Consider the following 20953-nt stretch of genomic DNA (forward strand, 5'->3'; position numbering starts at 1 on the left):
ACTGTTTCTCAGGCGGCTAGTCCTAGTCTTTATAACCCTGTACCTTCTTCCAGAAGGCAGAAGCTGAAAGAGATCATTTCCGGGGTGCGAGCTATCCTGCACTATCTCTGCAGCTTTCTTATGGCACCTGGAAGCATAGATTTGGGAAGGTGGAAAGAGTGCACCCAATTATCCTCTCTGCAGTCTTTACAACCCTGGACAACATTGTTTTTTCCCTAACCATGCATCATGGTCTTTGCCTGCAACCACAGGCCACAAACAGTGGTGGAGAGAGGAAGATAAGGTGGAGGCGGGTGTGTGTGTGGGAAGACAAGCAGTGGGATGGGGAGTGTCCCGAATTCCTCTCGGGAAATGTTGGGAGCGTATGAAAAGAAAACGTACAGTTGTTACAATTGCTTATTTGTTGCTGTGATGGAGGAGTGCAGAAGGAGCAATCCAGCCTGACGCTAGCGCACTGCTCACCCATGGTACGCCATGGTAGATGGCTTACCATGTCTTATTATGCCATCAATGAATTTAATGGTGCTCTATGGTAAGCATTACAGACAAGGCATGGTTAGGTTTCTAATGTCTGCATCTCTTCTAAGCCTCCGTCCTCAGGAACTTTGAAAAAAGAAAAGGAAAGGAAAAGATTGAAAATCCCTGTGATTTAGAAAGAGAATGCACTGCCCTTAGGAATACTGCGTATCAACTGTCTTCTGAGAAGCCAAGTGTGACTGAATGACAACAGTGCCAAACAACATTGAAGTGTGCGCGTGTTTTTAAATGTTACTCCCATCGCAAACATTATACAACTATGGCTCCACTCCTGACCTAGTCTCCACAAAAACAAACAATTTATCAAATCATTAAGTTTTCCTGAAATAAATGCTTGCTATTAATTGCTTTTTAATTGAATAAGCCACAGACAGACAAAATCTGAGAACTCTACTCTCTTGCTACCGAAACTACCAAGGCAATGAAATTACACAGATAGAGACTCAGCTCACTGACAACAGACTGCTCTGCTTATTAGTAAAGCTTCAAGCAAGGACTGGATTTTGTGCATAGTCTTCCTGCTGCTCTGCATCATTTCAAAGCACTCACCACTAGCTGGTTGGCATGGGGAACGACGGACCGCTGCCTAGAAACACTTTTATCAATCTGCCTGCCTGACACATCTACATTAGTAATCTCTGGAATCTTGTTATCCTAAAAAGAAGAAACAAGTCCTTATATTGATTTTCTGTTTACTGCATATGATGTTGGCAAAAGTGTGCCTCTAAAAGAATATAAGGAGCCAATGACTTCTAATTATTATTATTTTTACAACATCTTTCTGGCATCCCAGACTTGAAAGTCATGACATCTGCAGAAGAATCTATGAACTGTCCACTGCAACTCAAGTGACATGGACCGCTGGGAACCCCTCTCTAGAGAAACAAGGAAGGAATAAAACAAATATAAGGTTGGTTTTTTTAAAGGAAGGAAACAAATATTCTTAACACAACATCCACTAACTTCTAGCATCCAGCAGTCACAAACAATATCTCTGTCTTGCCCAGAGATCAAGAGGTCAAAACCAAAGGTTGCCCCTGCCTTCTCAGGACTCAAAGAGCAAGGCAATGGTATTGTATATATACACATCACAATCTGTATTTCTCAGTACAATAAATACATATTAAAAGTACCAACAAAACACACAGTACTGACCCAATCCATGGATTTTCCAATAAAATTTACTCAACAGGCTACGGAACTTCAACTTGTGATCACCAATTTATTTTTACATGTCTCAAACCTGTTTCAAAACCAACTCTCTGAGCTACAGACATTTAAGCAGAACTAAACCAAATACATTACTAGACCACCCATGCATGGATTCCAGACCCCACCGGTCCAGAGGTTTCCAAAATCAGACCAGAAAAGTGTCTCTCAATTTTAGGGACAAACTTGGCGGTTCATACAAAGGTCCAAACTCCCAAGAAAAGACCACAGGAATGTGAACTCACCTGTGTTGCTCCTTTTGTCAGGTCTAAGAGTATCAGGGCCTTGGTAACATCAAGCAGTGTGGTCTCTTTGGGGTCACCAAATTGTTATGGGCAAAAGCCCGCCAGGGGTTCAGGCACAGCCAAATCACTTAGTCCGAACACTGATGAGAGACCGGGAAATGCTTCTTTCAAATGAAATCGGATTTTATTTCAAGCTGCAGACAAAAAAGGTGACAGTGAGACAAGCAACCAGAAAAGATTGTTCAAAGTGGCACATGCAAGTAAACAAGAGGAGCATGTTAGGGAACATTCTTCGTCCTCGGTCCTCTGCCACCAGCTGGAAACCCCCCTCCAACAGAGCATTCAATACAAATGCTTATTTCAGTTCAACTCACAGGCTGTTTGCATGTAATGCTCAACTATGGTTTGTTTTTACCATGATTTGTTCAACAAGTCATCTCAAAGATGAGCAAACAAACCGTAACTTATTTCTCACCTCTGTAGCTTAAAATTATCTGTCACTCCTGCCCAAAACCTCTTTAAAACATGGTGCAGAAAGTTAACCATATGTGCACAGATATGGCACATTTGCTATATGAAATCAATGTTGATTTACATCACTAATCTTGCTTCCCCTCTTTGAATAGTTTTTAACAACAACAACAACAACAACAATATCTTGAAAGGGAAGTTATCCTTCAAGCACATTTCTGTAATCTGACAGCAATTCCTCTCTATAAGGATCTGGCCTGTGAAGAACTCGGGTTAAAGGGATTTCTGACAAAACTGACAACATTGGCTGGATGAGGCAATTTGCACAAAAAGGAAAGAGGCTTTTAGAGTCTCTCTGTGGACACGCAGCATTGTGATCACAGCACTTTGCAATCTGGGCGTACTGAAATAAAAGCACTCAAGGAGGAGAAACTGTGTGAAACCTCATCCGGGGGCCAGTAAGGCAGACTTAAATGTCATTATAGTAGGCAGATACACTTTACTTCAAGAAAGACAATTCCTGACCAGACAGAGGCATTCTGTTTACATATTTAATGCCCGTCATGTTTGACTGAAGCCTCTATTGAACTAAACTGTATTCTAGTTACCCCCTTTTGTTAAAGATCCAGATAACTTCACATGTACAGTATTGGCTTACAGAAGAAGTACAGGCGACTTCGGCAAAGGAACCTCTCATTCCTTTCTACGTGGTGCTGTAATGCTAAATTAGCAGCGGCATCCGATGCAAATCTGAAGAAAGCAGGGGGGAAGTGTAGCATGGAGGTCACGCAAAGGTACTCAGCCAATCAGTCAGCCCAGCTGCAGTGCAGTGAACCAGAGACATTACCCCCCCACACACAAAAAAACCTCCTTGCTAATATGATTTTAGAAACCTAGAGCTAATGTTAGGGGTAACCTACAAGCATTTTGTAGGTCTTTGTTTGAATGCTTTTCACCCACAGCTTCTGAGAGAGAAAATTCCAAGGTCTATATAGACTACACAACGGAAGAAGCAAAATGATTCATCTAAAATCCGTCTATAGTTTATTGGTAACACAAGTTAATTGAAATTAGCCTGTATAGCTCTCACGTACAATCGTACTTGTACTTTGTAGGAAAAGATGCAAGATAATACATTGTCATTCTCCCTCCTCTTAATCCAATATCCACACATGATCAACCTGTGAGTATTACAGATCGCATCCCATCTTTTCTGTCAACTGCCTGGTTGTTGTTTTTTTAGCAAATGGAACAGGATTACTCTTAAATCTGCTCAGAATATTGCCAATACGTCAAGAGATTAGGAAAAGCTGTGCACTCTTTAAAAGTAGAATCACAATTTACAGGGCAGGAATCAGTTAAAAGATGCAGTACAAAGAGCATAGTACCTCAGTCATATGCTCATTTTGTTTTTCAGTCCAAACATTAATATGAACTATTTAAAGTAACATACTCCTAATTCGTTTATTTCTTTTAAAATACTTCTAAACTGTCATTAAGGGTCCAAGCCTACTTGATATGGTGAACCATAAAAAATACAGTGTGAACAACAATAAAAACACAACAAAAGACAGTTACAATAAAGGGGAGGAGGGAACCACAAAAAATATATTTCAAAGAAGTGGTAGTAAAAACATGAGTTTTGGGATTCTCCTTAAGCCTGAAGAACCCCAGCCAGCAATTCAACCCAAAAGTATGGAGCCACCACTGAAAATGTCCTCTCCCTCATGCCAACTAGCCTGACAGCTCTCAGACACAAGCACTCCTAACAATATTTATTCAGAGTTACGCTTATTTCAGCTGAAGTCACTTGCAAAAAAGTAAGGTTAAGAAAGCAGGCTTCTGCTAAAGTTGCCATTTAACAAGGGAAACACAGTTTTACAGTGAGCCAGCCCAATGAGCAACTGTAGGAGCTGCTGGCAAACAGAATGGCCACTTGTCTGAAGAAATCATAGTGGAATAAGCTATGCGGTTTAATTGATTAATTGCTGATTAATTATGCACAAATATGCACATTAATAAAACAGTAGTTCTAATGGGATTATGGTTTGTTTTTTTAAAAAAGGAGAAGGCCGAGTGTTGCAGCCCTAGTGGCATGAACTGCCAAAGAATGGCTGAAATATAAACTTCAACATACCGGTAAGTATTTCACTACTACAGACAACAGCTATATTACAGTTAGCATCAGAGGCAATGTGCCCCTGGCTGACAGCTGCTGGGAATCACCACTGGCAAAATGCAGTTAAGGTTCATGTTTTGCTTGTGGGCCTCCGAAGGGCAACTGGTTGGCCACCGTGAGAACAGAACGCTGGACTAGATGGGCCTTTAGTCTGATCCAGCAGAGCTTTTACGTTCTTATGCAGTACAGTCAGACCTTGGAAGTCGAACGGAATCCGTTCCGGAAGTCCGTTCGACTTCCAAAATGTTCGGGAACCAAGACACAGAAGCTCCTGCAGCCAACTGGAAGCCGCGATGGACGTTCAGGTTCCAAAGAACGTTTGCCAACCAGAACAATCACATCCAGGTTGGCGGCATTCAGAAGCCAAAACATTCAACTCGCAAGGCGTTTGACTTCCAAAGTACGACTGTACTGCCAAAAACTTACTCTGACACTATGCTTATGGCCTGCTAGAGGAAAATCAACGTTTTGTCAATGCAATCAACTTTCCACATGAAGCAGGCAATCACTGTCAATCAGCTAACATATATCCAGCGTGTTAGCCATGCAAGCCTGTTGCATTAAAAGCTACGGAAAGGCTTGTAATATATAGCATAGGCTTTTGCAGACTAGTCTCCACTTCAGATGCATTCAATTTTATGTAAGTTGACCGATCTATACATACATAAGGTTGCATGGGAATGCAGATGGGGAGTGGGAATGTGTAAGCGATAAGGGATAAATGCAATACAAGACCAGACTGTGACAATTACATTAACGGTAAAATCATTATAGTGACCATTCATATTTGCAAAGCTGTGTTGACGATAACACAAATTTAATGGCAAGTTAATTAGCTGACCGTTCTTATTTGCTCTTCCAATTCAAATCTACCATATTTCATTTTTGTAAAACAATTTTTGTTTTTGTGAAAACGCAAACATAAAAAACCGTATTACTTTTAGATAATAAAATATACAGCATATGAAGATATGATTTAAATTTACAACAACAAAACAACAACAACAACATCATGTTGGACCTATCAAAATAATATATATGGTTCAATTATCATGGTATTTCATATTCCACTGATTATAAATAAACACCACTTTTCAATAAACCTGTCTGTTGAGCACCCTCCTATTAATCTGTACATTTTGGTTAGAAATGTCAAATTTCCTCATACCAAAATATTCTCGAGGATTTCCAAGATGCAGCTACCACTTATCTTGCTATCGCACGTAAAACTCTTCGAAATTTCCAAGTCTTCCTGTCAGGTGTGACCCTTCAAACATCCCAGAAAGAGTCCTTTAGGATTTAACAGAACATCATATCCCATCATCTATTTTTATTGCTTCTGGAACCTCCTGCCAAAACGGCTTGACAAGACAGCAGCCCTAACATACATGTGTTCAATCTGCATTATTCACTTTTATCTTATGCCTTTGCGCCACAGGAAGATGCAGCATCAATTCAGGGCTTGGCATGCCATTGCAGAGAGAGCAGCTGGTGGTGATAGGGAAACCAGAGAATTAATTTGTGCTCTTGTTGGTCTTATTTTTTCCCCACAGCCTCTCTTTACGGTTAAACAAAATCAGTCCCCAAAATCCTAACCAGAACCCAGAACGACTACAGTAGAAGCGAATTGTAAAATACAGCTGCTCCTCAAAGGAAAACAAGATGGCCTTTCCTTGTCTGCAGCTAGATATGGACTGTTCCTTCCCATAATCAAAGTATGTGTAGGCATGACCGCATTCAAAAGATAACTGACGGTGGCTGCATTGATATCTTGACAGCTATCCACTCTGGCTGTGGCTCTAGAAGAACAGCCTTGGGATTTGTACTTAAAGCACCACAGTCTGCATTCCAAACGTGAGGAGGCACACTGCCCTCTCATGCCACCCGAATGGATGTTTCTAATTTAAGCAGTAGGTGTTACTAAAGCCTCATCCCTTGGACCTGGCTTGCTATTGCTCTTCTTCTCCCTCCCCACCCTGCGTGCATATCTCATTATCTGCAAAACTGCAGCGATGTCCACTTGATGCCTAATTCATATGCAGCATCCGGGATGCCAACTTGAACAAAATACAGTGGTACCTCGGGTTACATACGCTTCAGGTTACATACACTTCAGGTTACAGACTCCGCTAATCCAGAAATACTACCTCGGGTTAAGAACTTTGCTTCAGGATGAGAACAGAAATCGTGCAGCCGCAGCGCAGCGGCAGTGGGAGGCCCCATTAGCTTAAGTGGTGCTTCAGGTTAAGAACAGTTTCAGGTTAAGAACAGACCTCCAGAACGAATTAAGTTCTTAACCCGAGGTACCACTGTAAGTGGGGGGGGGGGCGGTAACCCTGCCCAGCATAATCGATCACACTCCATTTGAATTGCAATGCCCATCAACTTGGGGAGGGGGTGGTTTGCCCCCCCCCCCGTCAAATATTTTATAGGAGTTGGTTTCTATGGGCAGCATAATGAGGTTGTGCAAAAGCATCGATTCTGGAAGGGGCAGGGAGGGAAAAGCGCATAAGCGCACGCAAGCGAAAGGCATGCTTTCGGACAAGCTTACAAAAAGCAAACTCCTTCCCTCCCAGCCAAGACGCGCTGCGTTCCGCGCCGAGAAGCGGAGAAACCCGACGCCGTCGTGAGGGTTGCTCCTCAATTATTGACAGCTCCAGCCCCATATACACCTGCAGCGACAGCAGCCAAGCCTGTCTGGGCTGGGAGAGGAGCCGCGTGCGCCGACATGCCCAAGACAGCCCCGTGGCCTTGGCAACTCTCGCGAAGAGGAGGCCGTCGGGTTGCAGCCCCCGAGGGGCTTCTCCAGCAAAGGAACGTGGGAAGGAGAGGGGCCTGGGCCTGGGGGTGCTGCTCGCCCTCTCCAAAAAAAAGGGGGGGCAAATAAACAAACCAACCCGCCGCCTCCTTTCCTTCCCCTGAATATCTCTTCTTCCACCCTCGTTTTGGCCTCCCCTTTCCCCGCGTCTTTTCTCGCTCCCTTCCCGCCACCGCGCGGCCCCACACGGCGCCTTCCTCCCCGCCGCCGAGCCTGTACCTGAGAGAAGCCGCAGCCTCGCCTAGAAGCAGCCGCCGCTCCCCAAAACAGCCAAGCCGGCGAGACGCAGCGGCGGCCCCGCTTCCTCCACCTCAGGCCCGCTTCGTCAAGGGGGCTGAGAGGAGGAGGAGGAGGCGGAGGAGGAGGCGGCGGCCGGCGCACACGGCGCGCAGCTGCCCTTGCGTGCCTTTGCCCCCTCAGCCTCGTTCCCAGGGCAGCAGCCGGCAGCTTACCTGGCTCTGCCGAGCGAGAGGGAGGCGAGCTGCCTTCCGCCGGGCTTGGACGGAAAGCAGAGAGGAAGGAGCGTCGTCTGCTGGTAGGAGCAAGTTTCCAAGCCCAGCGAATTCCTCTCCTCCTCCCCGCTCCGAGGGAAGGGAAGAAATGGAAATAAAAGGCGCCGTTCCGCAGGCGCCGCTTTAGACGTAACGACAGAAAAGAAACATTCTCCCGCCGAGTCCTCGGGTCGGAATGCGGCAGATCCCAGACGCGTTGCCAGGCAATGCATTCGGTGGCCTCTTCTTCACACACACACACACACACACACACACACCCTGGATTATACTCTAAAGAGCCTACCCAATGCTGGTGGCGACCCCTAGGGCAACGGGGAGATGGATTGGGTGGAGAAGCCAGGCCACCCATAGGAAGAGCACGAGCAACACCAGGACCACCAGCTTAACATGAATCAACAGTGTGGTGATGCAGCAGCAAAAAAGAGCTAATGCTATCCTAGGCTGCATCAAAACGGTGGCCATATACAGTGGTACCTCAGGTTACAGACACTTCAGGTTACAGACGCTTCAGGTTACAGACTCCGCTAACCCAGAAATAGTACCTCGGGTTAAGAACTTTGCTTCAGGATGAGAATAGAAATCGTGCGGCGGCGGCGCAATGGCAGCAGGAGGCCCCATTAGCTAAAGTGGTGCTTCAGGTTAAGAACAGTTTCAGGTTAAGTACAGACCTCCGGAACAAATTAAGTTCTTACCCCGAGGTACCACTCTATGTCCTCTTTTTCTAGGACAAGTCCTTTTCTTCTTCTTCTTCATGGATCTTTGAAATGAGAGCCGTCATAGCGCTCCATAGGTAAAAGTGGAAGTCGGCAAATGTTTTTGGCTTTTAGAAATATGACAGTCCTAACAGAAGTATAGTCTCCAGATGAAGGGAAGTCAGGATATCACATCTGCCCTCCCATCAGATGTCAAAGAAATAAACAACTACAGTATTGGGCTTTTAGAATGCATCTGAAGGCAGCCCTGTTTAGGGAAGCTTTTAATATTGGATGAATCATTGTATTTTAATATTCTGCTGGAAGCCGCCCAGAGTGGCTGGGGAAACCCAGCCAGATGGGCGGGGTAATAATAATAATAATAATAATAATAATAATAATAATAATAATAATTCTGCCTCGGTCAGACCACACCTGGAATACTGTGTCCAGTTCTAGGCACCACAGTTTAAGAAGGGTGTTGACAAGCTGGAATGTGTGCAAAGGAAGGCAGCTAAGATGATCAGTTGGTCTGGAAACCAAGCCTTACGAGGAGCCCTTGAAGGAGCTGGCTACGTTTCGTCTGGAAAAGAGGAGACTGAGAGGAGATAGGATAGCCATCTTCAAATACCTCAAGGGCTGTCACATGGAAGATGGAGCAAGCTTGTTTTCTTCTACTCTGGAGGGTAGAATGTGAACCAATGGCTTCAAGTTATAAGAAAGGAGATTCTGACAAAATGTATGGAAAAACTTTCTGACAGTAAGAGCTGTTCGACAGTGGAACAGTCCTCCTTGGGAGGTTGTGGACTCCCCTTCCTTGGAGGTTTTTAAGCAGAGGTTGGATGGCCCTCTGTCACGTATGCTTTAGTTGAGATTCCTGCATTGCAGAGGGTTGGACTAGATGACCCTTGGGTCCCTTCCAACTCTACGATTCTTTGAACACAGAGACACACCATATATTCAAAGCACGTTCAATGCACATGCCTCTCCTCACAAAAGGAAGGATCCTGGGAACCGTAGTTGAAGGATTCTGGGAATTGTAGTTGCCATGTTTCCTTTGAGGGAAGTTGTGTGCTTTAAATGTACATACCCTCCAACATTTCTCTGATGAAATTATTATTATTTTATTATTATTATTATTATTATTATTATTATTATTATTATTATTAATTATATTTATACCCCACCCATCTGACCTGGTTGCCCCAGCCATTCTGGGCAGCTTCCGACATATATAAAAACATCATTAAACACTTTTTAAAAAAATTCCCTATACAGGGCTGCCTTCAGATAGCTCAGGGCTCGGATAACTCCATACCCTCCAACATTTCTCCAATCAAAATAGGGACGTCCTAAGGAAAAGTGGGACATTCTGGGATCAAATCAGAAACTGGGATGGCTTCTGTAAATCCAGAACCTTCCCCCTGCTTAGAAGTAAGTCCCACTGGGTTTTGTGATGGTTACTCCCAAGGAAGTGTGGGCAAGATGGCATCTGAGGCTTTATAAACAACCTAGGTCTAACAGGAGTGGAGAGAGACTCCTAGCAAGATTACAGATGCTTTAGGTCTGAATCTTCGTTCTTCCCTTTTAATTTCATTCCAGGCAGAAACTTGAAGCTTCAAAGACAGGGGTCTAATTTGTTGCTATTTCAGGACACTTTGGCAGGAGGAAAACTGAGCAGCTGAACATAATAATTCTTCAACGTAGAAGATGCTTATTAGCCCTACAGTCTAGGAAGAGCTAGTGAGCCACATGTAGTCATCCTCATACTTCTTACCAAATTCTGTTGCATTTGAAAACAACAACAGTTTGCCACCTGATATTTATATAAACAATGGCATCTTGAGTAGAAATCATGTATATTTGTTATGTTTATTATTATATAGCTGTAGTAGTTACAAGAAATCAAATTGACGCTGTCACCATATGTGTAATTGCAAACTAGTAAAAAACAACAACAAACCTTTCTACCATTTTTAACCAAAGAGTGTCTTGCCATGCAAGCAACATTCCAAAGTATGAAATACCAGTTCATTAAATATGGGGAATTATTATTCCAGTTATCAGGAACTTTTGAACCATTGTCCCTTGCAAGTAAACTCCGTAATATTTTATAAAATTGTGCCATCCATGTCAGCTGCAAATAACAAGCCAGGCAGATGCTAGTCTGGGTTGTGAATCATGAGTAAGCAAAACTATGGCTTATGGAGCTAAGCAAATGTGCGGGCTCGCAGAGAGGAGTTCAGAACCACTTCATTCCCACCTGGTCCCTTCTCCTCCCCTCATGACATTGCTGAGCCAACCAGGCTACTATGCCACATTAGTGTAATATTAGTGTAATTTTCCCTTTTAGTTTGCATATTTCTTACCAATGTCCCAATGACTGAAGATCTCCAGCAAACATGAATGTCCTGCAGCAGCAATCATTATTTTAAAATTTTTATATTGAAGGTGCCATTAATATTGAACTATGTTATTATTTTTTAAAGCAAACAAACCCTAGTTTAAAACTGAGAGACCCAGATTGAAAAGCATCAGTCAGGCACCTCCAAACTCAGCCCTCCAGATGTTTTGGGAGTACAACTCCCACAATCCCTAGCTAACAGGACCAGTGGTCGGGAATGATGGGAATTGTAGTCCGAAAACATCTGGAGGGCCACGTTTGGGGATACCTGGCGTAAGTTTTAGTTAAGAGGCTCATGTGAATAAAAAGATATTAACCCGGTACCTGTGAAGAACTAATTTGGAACAACGCAGCTGTCTGAACAATGCTTGCATTTGAGCAAGGCCAAGGGCGGACAATTGAATGTCTAATGTTTATGCAACCTGATAGTTGTGAGACAGATGGGGAGGGAGGTTGAAGATAAGCAAGAGGAGCCCCCACTGTGGAGCAAAGTCTACTTCAAAAGTAGCCTGATAGGGTAGGAATGTAGCTGTTGATAAGTGGCCGTGAGCAGTGCTTGCAGGCCACAACAAAATGTCACCAATTAGCTTAAAGTTCTTCATTTGAGAAGATGCATAAGGGTTCTTTGTTCTACGCCATGGGCATTTCTTGCCCCCCTCCTTACTTGTCGGGCAAGGGATCCTGCTGCAGCAGTGAAATACAGTGGTACCTCGGGTTACATACTTAATTCGTTCCGGAGGTCCGTTCTTAACCTGAAACTGTTCTTAACCTGAAGCACCACTTTAGCTAATGGGGCCTCCTCCTGCTGCTGTGCCACCGGAGCACAATTTCTGTTCTCATCCTGAAGCAAAGTTCTTAACCCGAGGTACTATTTCTGGGTTAGCGGAGTCTGTAACCTGAAGCGTATGTAACCTGAAGTGTATGTAACCTGAGGTACCACTGTAAAGATCACCCTCATGGACGCTTTTGCCTTATTTGGATTTGGTCTCTGTCTATTCATATAGCCCAGGGTTTCCCAATTCCAGCTGTTGTTGGACTACAACTCCTATCATCCCTAACTAGCAAGACCGGTGGTCAGGGATGATGGGAATTGTAATCCAAAAACAGCTGGAGACCCAGGTTGGGGAAACCCTGGTATAGCCCCACCTGGAAAACAGATTTTGGCAGGGTGGGAGACATAATAGTAATAATAAATTTTATTTATACCCCGCCCTCCCCAGCCAAGGCCGGGCTCAGAGCGGCTAACAACCAATAATAAAAACAAGCTGAATGAATACAACTTAAAAACAAGATTAAAATACGACATTAAAATTAAAATGCAGCCTGATCATAGGAGGAGAAAGAAAAAAAGAAAGAGGGGGAGGGAATCAAATTGACTCCAAGCCAAAGGCCAGGTGGAACAACTCTGTCTTACAGGCCCTGCGGAAAGAAATCAGATCCTGCAGGGCCCTGGTCTCATGAGACAGAGCGTTCCACCAGGCCAGAGCCAGTGTTGAAAAGGCCCTGGCTCTGGTTGAGGCTAATCTAACTTCCTTAGGGCCCAGGACCTCTAGGGTGTTGTTATTTATGGACCTTAAACGACCATAAAGATAGTGCCCGGCAAACTTCTCTGGGAAGGCTGTTCTATAACGGGTGCCACCACAAAAAGGTGGTCCTCCACCTCATTTCTTTTGGTGAGGACCCTCAGAGCAGGGTCTCTGAAGAGAGCATTAAGGTTCAAGTAGAAGCACTAAATATTTGTTCTCAACACTGGCCTCAGTATTGTATTTGTTTTCCTATAAGCCCTCCAACACTGGGATGTAGGATTTTATAAACGCTGTGCAGTTGCAGTGAGGACAAATGTCAGCTTTTGGACAGATATCAATGAGCATTCTCTAACCCATGTTGAAAGGCTGCTGTTGTCCCCAGATGCTGGATCAGCTTTCTCCCCTGCAGACAACGGGTTCCTACAGATCCTCTTGCCATGCAGATTTCAACCTTTTCTGTGCCGTCTGCCTGCAATACCAAGCAGCGTGTTATATAATGCGAAAACTTTTTACAGCTATATGCGACCTATTCATTACCCAGTGCTGAAAATTTGTCAGAGGCACAAATGTCTTGCTTGAAACAGGTGGGACCAAGTAGGTTTCACAACCCCTTATTTTTGAGTTAGTTGTTCGTGAGAATGGAGTTCCCCACTCTTTGAACCATACTTTTCCGAATCTTGAAAAAGGAGTTGTCTGTTGGTATTAAAAGTGAGATAGACAGGAGTTGCTAAATTGCTTGCAGAGTTTCCTGTGAGCAGTAAGGATGTAAGGAACAGATTATACACAGTTTGAAGTACAGTACAGTGGTACCTCGGGTTAAGTACTTAATTCGTTCCAGAGGTCCGTTCTTAACCTGAAACTGTTCTTAACCTGAAGCACCACTTTAGCTTAATGGGGCCTCCTGCTGCTGCCGCGCCGCCAGAGCCCGATTTCTGTTCTTATCCTGAAGCAAAGTTCTTAACCTGAAGCACTATTTCTGGGTTAGTGGGGTGTGTAACCTGAAGCGTATGTAACCTGAAGCGTATGTAACCCGAGGTACCACTGTATAGACAAAGTGCCTCAGATAAATGCCATGGCAGTTTTCCTCCAGGGAGGCCATTGTTCAGAGGCAGGTTCTGTGGCTATATTGTATATACTGAACCCTCTGTCCACTGTGAACAAACCTTTTTGGTTCTTAATATAGCACTTAACGCTTTTGGCAAGGATGTTTGAATAAATTAGCATCTTTGTTTAGTAGAACGATGGGCCTGTAAGATTCCAGATACAGTGGTACCTCGGGTTAAGTACTCAATTCGTTCTCGATATCTGTTCTTAATCTGAAACTGTTCTTAACCTGAAGCACCACTTTAGCTAATGGGGCCTCCTGCTGCTGCTGTGCCGCTGGAGCACAATTTCTGTTCTCATCCTGAAGCAAAGTTCTTAACCCAAGGTACTATTTCTGGGTTAGCGGAGTCTGTAACCTGAAGCGTATGTAACCCGAGGTACCACTGTACGTGCATCCTGTTCTAGGCTTAGGAATAGCTGCTATTCCAGTTTTTCTCTGCATCTGGGGGATATCTCCAACTTTCCTTAGCTGCATCTTTACAATTTTTTTTTAAATAAATCCATCTAATCCCAGTGTTTGTTGTTTTTAATATCACTCCTTAACTTCCTCTTCTAAGATTTCTAGAGTTGGATTCAGTGATTTTCATTTGTATTCTGCTCTCAACTAGGGATCTAAGTAGTAAGACTGTCTCCATTTAGCTTACAAATAGACAAAAGAGCTCCTAACAGTATTGAGCAAAAGAACTTCAACATAGTAATGTTAAATTACCATCTTTATTGACAGAAAACCGATTTCTTGCATGCTTTCTTCATCAAATAGTTGAGTAAATGTTTAGTTGACTAAATGTTTTGAGTTATAATAGAACTCATGTCATGGTTCAATGGAACTTGCCAGTTTCAAGAGATTTTCAGTTTTGCTCTTTTGACTAGCATTTTGGAAAAAACCTGTCTCTCCCCCCCCCCCCCCCCGTTTCTCCAATATTACTGTTGGCGGGGATTCTTGGCTCGATTTATAGTTATTATTATTATTTATCCAAAAATAAAATACAATTACACCAACATTTTCCAATATACATTCCATTAGTGATTGACTTCCCTTCCACGGTTTCCTCAAATAATCTATTACTGTTGCATATTGCATGCACAATAAATATTAGTCTGCTGCTTAGTAAGAAAGCCTCATGCTTGGCAAAAGCAGCTTGGCCCAGTCTGAGCTCTGGGGCTTTACTGAATGTGCCTCGAGACTGATGCTGCCATGGTATTCGACTCTGTTGCTAACTGGGATCAAGTGCATAAGCTAACATGCTAATATGAAAGATCCAAGCAGAGACGAAATAAATTTAAAATGGTCAAAGAAAAATTATAAATATGGGCCCATCAACAGTTTAAAAACACACACACACCAAAGAATGGTGCAATTTTACCATCAAGAAGAGTAAATACACACACACACACACACACACACACACACACACACCCTCCCCCTTCTGGCTGGGTTTCCCCAGCCACTCTGGGAGGCTTCCAACCGAATATTAAAAACAATACAGGGTCAGACATTAAAAACTTCTTTAAACAGGGCCGCCTTCAGTTGTCTTTTAAAAGTAAAATAGTTGTTTATTCCCTTGACATCTGCTTGGAGGGCGTTCCACAGGGCAGGAGCCACTACCGAGAAGGCCCTCTGCCTGGTTCCCTGTAACCTCACTTCTCGCAGCGAGGGAACCACCAAAAGGCCCTCAGCACTGGACTTCAGTGTCCTGGCAGAACGATGGGGGTGGAGATGCTCCTTCAGGTATACAGAGTATTTACAGAGTATTTACAGGCGACTCTAAACTTACACAGGGTATACATGCTGGGGATAGTACATAAAGCCAAAATTGTGTCCGTCACGCATTGTAAAATAGGAAGCTGCTTTGTACTATTGGTCCATCTCGCACAGTACTGTATTTACTGACTGGCAGTCGGTCTCCAGGGTTTCAAGATTCTCTCCCAGTCCTACCTAGAGATGCCAGAGGTTGAACCTGAGATCTTTGGATTCAAAGCATGTTCTCTACCAGTGAGTTACAGCCTTTTCCCTTGGGCAAGTGGTCAGTAACAATAATAGAGGAGATAAGAGGATAAGTTTTTTCTTTTCCTTTTGCTGAGTAAATGTCAGAGACACTGCAGAGGAGGAGTGGTGGAGACCGCCTCCCCAGCCCGACCCTTCCAGAAAAGAAGAAGACTGTTCAGAATTGCAACAGGGCTTTGAGGGAGATCACATCGCAGAGGTAGATGAGGGGGAAAGCTGGGAAATAATGGGAGAGGAGGAGGAAGAAGCTCTCACGGCTAAAACAGGCAAGGGAGATTTTTGCACAGGTATACAACTCTTTTATTTAGGACATAATAGTGAATCTGGAAAACACACACACTTGCATGCATATTATAATACAGAGGTAGCCTTTGTTCTTTCAAGAGTCACAGTCTCTAGGGGTATTTTGGCTAAATATAGCTGTGTGGAGAATTCAGTTTGGATCAGGGCTGTGATGCAAGGAGAGGGAGGGAGGGAGAGGGAGGTCTCTCTCCCCCCCCACCTGCTACTAAATACAGTGGTACCTCAGGTTACATACGTTTCAGGTTATATACGCCTCAGGTTACAGACTCCGCTAACCCAGAAATAGTGCTTCAGGTTAAGAACTTTGCTTCAGGATGAGAACAGAAATTGCGCGGTGGCAGCAGTGGGAGGTCCCATTAGCTAAAGTGATACCTCAGGTTAAGAACAGTTTCAGGTTAAGAATGGACCTCCGGAACAAATGTAAGTTCGTAACCAGAGGTACCACTGTAGTAATAATAATAATAATAATAATAATAATAATAATAATAATAATAATTTATATTCCGCCCATCTGGGAGGCTTACAACATATATAAAAAGACAACAAAACATCTAATGTTAAAAACCAAAATATCCTATACAAGCAACAAACCAACCAATAAATCAATAGATACCAACAACAACAACAACAACAACAACAACAATAACTATAATATACAGTTTATAGTTATACCCAAACTGAAATAACCACCAACCCCAAATAACATTTAACTGGAGATGGTAGGGGGTTGACCCTTCTTTTGTGCTGTGTCAGGGAGCTATGCTTCCTCCTCTTGAGCCTCTTTGAAATGGGAATGTAATTTGAAAAATATATTTTGGTAATGTACCTATACTTGGCATATGTGGTCTCAGTTGTGTAGGTTGAACTAAGGATTTGCGATGAGTTGGTGGACTGAGCAGACCAGAGGTGCCTTTTATCATCTCCAACACTACGGGTGGTATTCAACAGAGTTTTTGCTCAGGGTAAAGGTAAAGGTAAAGGGTCCCCAGACCATTAGGTCCAGTTGTGGCCGACTCTGGGGTGGCGGCGCTCATCTCGCTTTATTGGCTGAGGGAGCTGGCGTACAGCTTCCGGGTCAAGTGGCCAGCATGACTAAGCTGCTTCTGGCAAACCAGAGCAGCCGAAGCGGTACCTATTGATCTACTTGCACTTTGATGTGCTTTCAAACTGCTAGGTTGGCAGGGTAGACCCACTGAAATTAACGAATCTAATTTATGAGTCGTGCTCGTTAATCTCAGCAGGTTTACTCTGAGCAAAACATAGCTGACTACTACTCCCATAAGTGTAACGCAAAACAACAGCTCATTCCAAGGAAGTTAGCAGAGCACCAAGAAGCTTCATTGACACGAGTGAAAATTTAGATGATCCACGATTATTTGCACTTAAATGCACCCGCTATGCCAACACCTGTCTCCTTAGCCATATGCTTATCATGGTCAGTCCCAAGAGAAACACACAGTGCCTGACACGCTAAAGCTATACACTTGGCATAGAAGCCCTACTCCCCAAGGCCTTTTAATCAATTTCTGAATTAAAGCACTGTATGTGGGATGAAGCCTTCCTGATGTAGCAATGTAACAAATCTGTCACTCCACTAGATGTCCCCAAAGAGTAAAAATATTATATTGTAAGGGCAAACTTCGAAACCCCACTTCATTCAGCGCAAACAGCATAAATACATGATAAAGGTAAAGGGACCCCTGACCATTAGGTCCAGTCGTGACCGACTCTGGGGTTGCGGCGCTCATCTTGCTTTATAGGCCAAGGGAGCCGGCGTACAGCTTCTGGGTCATGTGGCCAGCATGACTAAGCCGCTTCTGGCGAATCAGAGCAGCGCATGGAAACGCCGTTTACCTTCCTGCCGGAGCGGTACCTATTTATCTACTTTCACTTTGACGTGCTTTTGAGCTGCTAGGTTGGCAGGAGCAGGGACCGAGCAATGGGAGCTCACCCCGTCGCAGGGATTCGAACCGCCGACCTTCTGATCGGCAAGTTCTAGGCTCTGTGGTTTAACCCACAGCGCCAGCCACGTATAAATGCATGATAGAAGTAGTTAAATTGTGTCATATTCCTTCTCCCCGTGTACTGCTTGTTAACACATGAACCTCATCACATGTGCCACACAAGCACACATGCATGCCATCAACAGAAGGATGTCTTATAAGATATTGGGCCTAGAATAACCCCACACTGCAGGAGAAGTTGCCCTGCACACTTAAGATGAGGAAGAAATTGGCAACAGAACACAGACAACCATTTATATGGAAAGCAAAGGTTTGCAGTTATTACAAAATAGAAAGGCAGTTAATAGCTGTGAAATATGTGTAGGAACACAGGAAGCCGCCTTAAACCATTGGTCCATCTAGCTTAATAGTTCCAACTCTGACTGGCAGTGGCACTTCAAAGTTTCAGGGAACAGTATGTCAGGCTTCGGGAATGCAGCTCACTCACTCCCTTTGCCCGTGGATAAGCAGAACAAAACAAAATAGTCCCTTACCATTTAAATAGATTTTGATGATCACCGCGAAAGAACAAAGCGTCCATTCTCAGAGTAAAGGTGCTCCCAATTAATGTCTACACCCACATCCCCACCCTCATAACTTCCTCGCCTTGCAACCTGATCTCACAACCACTACCTTATCTACTCTACGTGACCTTGGACTGATAGGCTTTCTAGCGTGAGAGAGTCTGCTGGCTCTCTCTCTTCCAGTTCTTCTTCACTTTGCTGCTCAACCCCCTGGTTTGTCCCATCTTTTGTCTTCTGAACTATGCCCCTCTGCAAACCACTGTTCCCAATCTATACTGTCCCACTGCTCCCGAGCAGCTTCAGAATCCCACCATTCCTCATCAGAACAGTACTCCTCAGCCTGGTCTCCAACACAGTATTTCCTAGCTCTAGCTGGAGATGATGAGGATTGAACCTGGGTCCTTTTCCATATAAAGTGTATACAGTACTGTACCCTTGGGCTGTGACCCTGCCCACATTCATGCACAGGCCTACACAAACACAGCATGGCCTGGACTGACAGTTCAATCGACTTATCCTAGGGAGAGAGGGAGAGAGGGAGGGAAACTGTGGCTGCCATATAAAGAGGGGAGAGAGTGCTAGGGATCCAGCATGCTATAATGGAGGCCTGAGCATAATAGGACACAATCAAACGAAATAATGCAGGATTGGGCCATGTGAGGGTTGTGCAACTGTCTAGCTGAATCCAACCCATATATTCACTTTTTAAATACATCTAGGGTGGAATTCAATGTCACACTAAGGTGATTGTTCCATCCATGCAAGCTTTTCTGCTTGCCAGAATGATTTCCCCCCTCAACTCACCATGCAGTCTTTTTGAGGTTTCGCCCAATCCTGCCAAACAGATTTGGGGGAAGGTGTGAGGGATGGAGAAGGGAGATTATCACAGTGTGTGTGTGTATGTAGCCGGGATGTAAGAACTTTGCTGAAGCTTCGTGTTGATGAATTGTGCGATGGCATACCTCAGAGGCACAATGCCTTCCGATGTGCATTTGCAGCATTCACAATCAGAAACGAAATTTTGCAAAGGCATAGAGATGCTGCCTTTTGCAAGTCAGCACTGATGTTTTGCTCAAATTCATGTCAGAACTCAGCAGGAACCAAATTTCAGGCACAGGACCTATTTGCCATGCCAGGCAGGCAATGTGTTTGTGTTTGTGTGTTTGTGAGAGAGAGAGAGCGCGTGCAAGCAAGCGAGAGCAAAGTTCAGTCCAGTCCAGTCCAGAGTACTAGCACCCACTTTAGTGATACTATGATATTTCATCTTTAAAATTTTTGTAATGGTACATGCTCCCCACCTTGCCAAGTGATAAGAGCAATGTGGGTTTGACTTCCTTTAGATCAGAGCACACTGAGGACTTGTGACATTTTTGTAATGTTTTATATACAAGCGAGTAGAACCTGCCATGCTCTGAATCAGTGTTCTTGCTAATCAAATCAACCATGCCCTCCTCCACAATACTCCATTCCATTTCTTCCTCACTGTCCTCTTGCCCCAGTGCAATTTCATGGCCACTGAGCATGCTCAGGCCCCATTGGGCTGTTGTCAGGGTCCCCCCCCCATTAGGATTCCCCCTAAAGAGTTTTGGTAAACCACTTTTTATGTAAACCACTTAGAGGTTTAATTATCCTAAGCGATATAATTTTTCAAATAAATATGCTTTTATAATATGATATTACTTAATATCTGTTTCGCTAGATAAGAAAACGGGTGGGGGTGCTATATGGCGTGAAGCTCTCCTAAATGGGAAGAGGGTAAGATTAAAAAGCACAATTTGCAAGAGGTGTTCCCCAACCATTAATGCCCAGTGTTTAAATCTCTAGTTGCTGAGATGCGCTTTTGTATTGAGTTGAAATTTGCAGGAAGAAGAAGAAGAGTTTGGATTTGATATCCCGCTTTATCACTACCCTAAGGAGTCTCAAAGTGGCTAACAATCTCCTTTCCCTTTCTCCCCCACAACAAACACTCTGTGAGGTGAGTGGGGCTGAGAGACTTCAGAGAAGTGTGGCTAGCCCAAGGTCACCCAGCAGCTGCATGTGGTGGAGCGGAGACGCGAACCCGGTTCCCCAGATTACGAGTCTACCGCTCTTAACCACCACACCACACTGGCTTGCACCCAGAAACAGTTTATGTTTAGAGTTTTAAAAAGTTTGCTCACCCTCAAAGGAGCCCACCGGTCTATGTGTTTTTGTGTGAAGAACTGTTCTGAGAATAACTCCTGTCCTGAGTGGAAAGAGATAAGCTCAGGGAAGTGATTTGTGCTGAGATGCAATAGGGCTGATTGGAAATGAGCAATCCTCTCTTTGAATCAGATACCTGGAGGGAACTCTGTAGGTTCACATGTGGGTTAAGCAGCTCCCTGATCCATTTGAGACCAGGTTCAGTATCCCGGTATTGGAGTGTAGAGTGTGCTTTGATTC

At 44.1% G+C, this 20953-nt stretch overlaps 1 protein-coding gene across 5 annotated transcripts in view; it reads right to left on the reverse strand.

Annotated features, from left to right (window-relative positions):
- The window catches only part of LOC114588407 (cholesterol transporter ABCA5-like), a 55783-nt gene extending 47589 nt beyond the window's left edge, over positions 1 to 8194 (reverse strand). Inside the window, exons 1-2 of one of the 5 annotated variants that reach the window (XM_028713683.2) lie at positions 7912 to 8194; positions 1992 to 2185 (exon numbers count right to left, since the gene is read on the reverse strand). The gene's annotated coding sequence lies outside the window, so the exon portion shown is untranslated. Of the gene's footprint in view, positions 1 to 1991; positions 2186 to 5809; positions 6265 to 7678; positions 7845 to 7911 lie in introns of those variants that run through there. The other 4 variants (XM_028713693.2, XM_028713703.2, XM_028713711.2 and 1 more) reach the window with 4 other exon arrangements.
- Between the last annotated feature and the right edge of the window lie 12759 nt (positions 8195 to 20953).

The sequence above is a fragment of the Podarcis muralis genome, chromosome 2 (genome assembly GCF_964188315.1).
Source record: "Podarcis muralis chromosome 2, rPodMur119.hap1.1, whole genome shotgun sequence".
NCBI classification, from domain to species: domain Eukaryota; kingdom Metazoa; phylum Chordata; class Lepidosauria; order Squamata; family Lacertidae; genus Podarcis; species Podarcis muralis.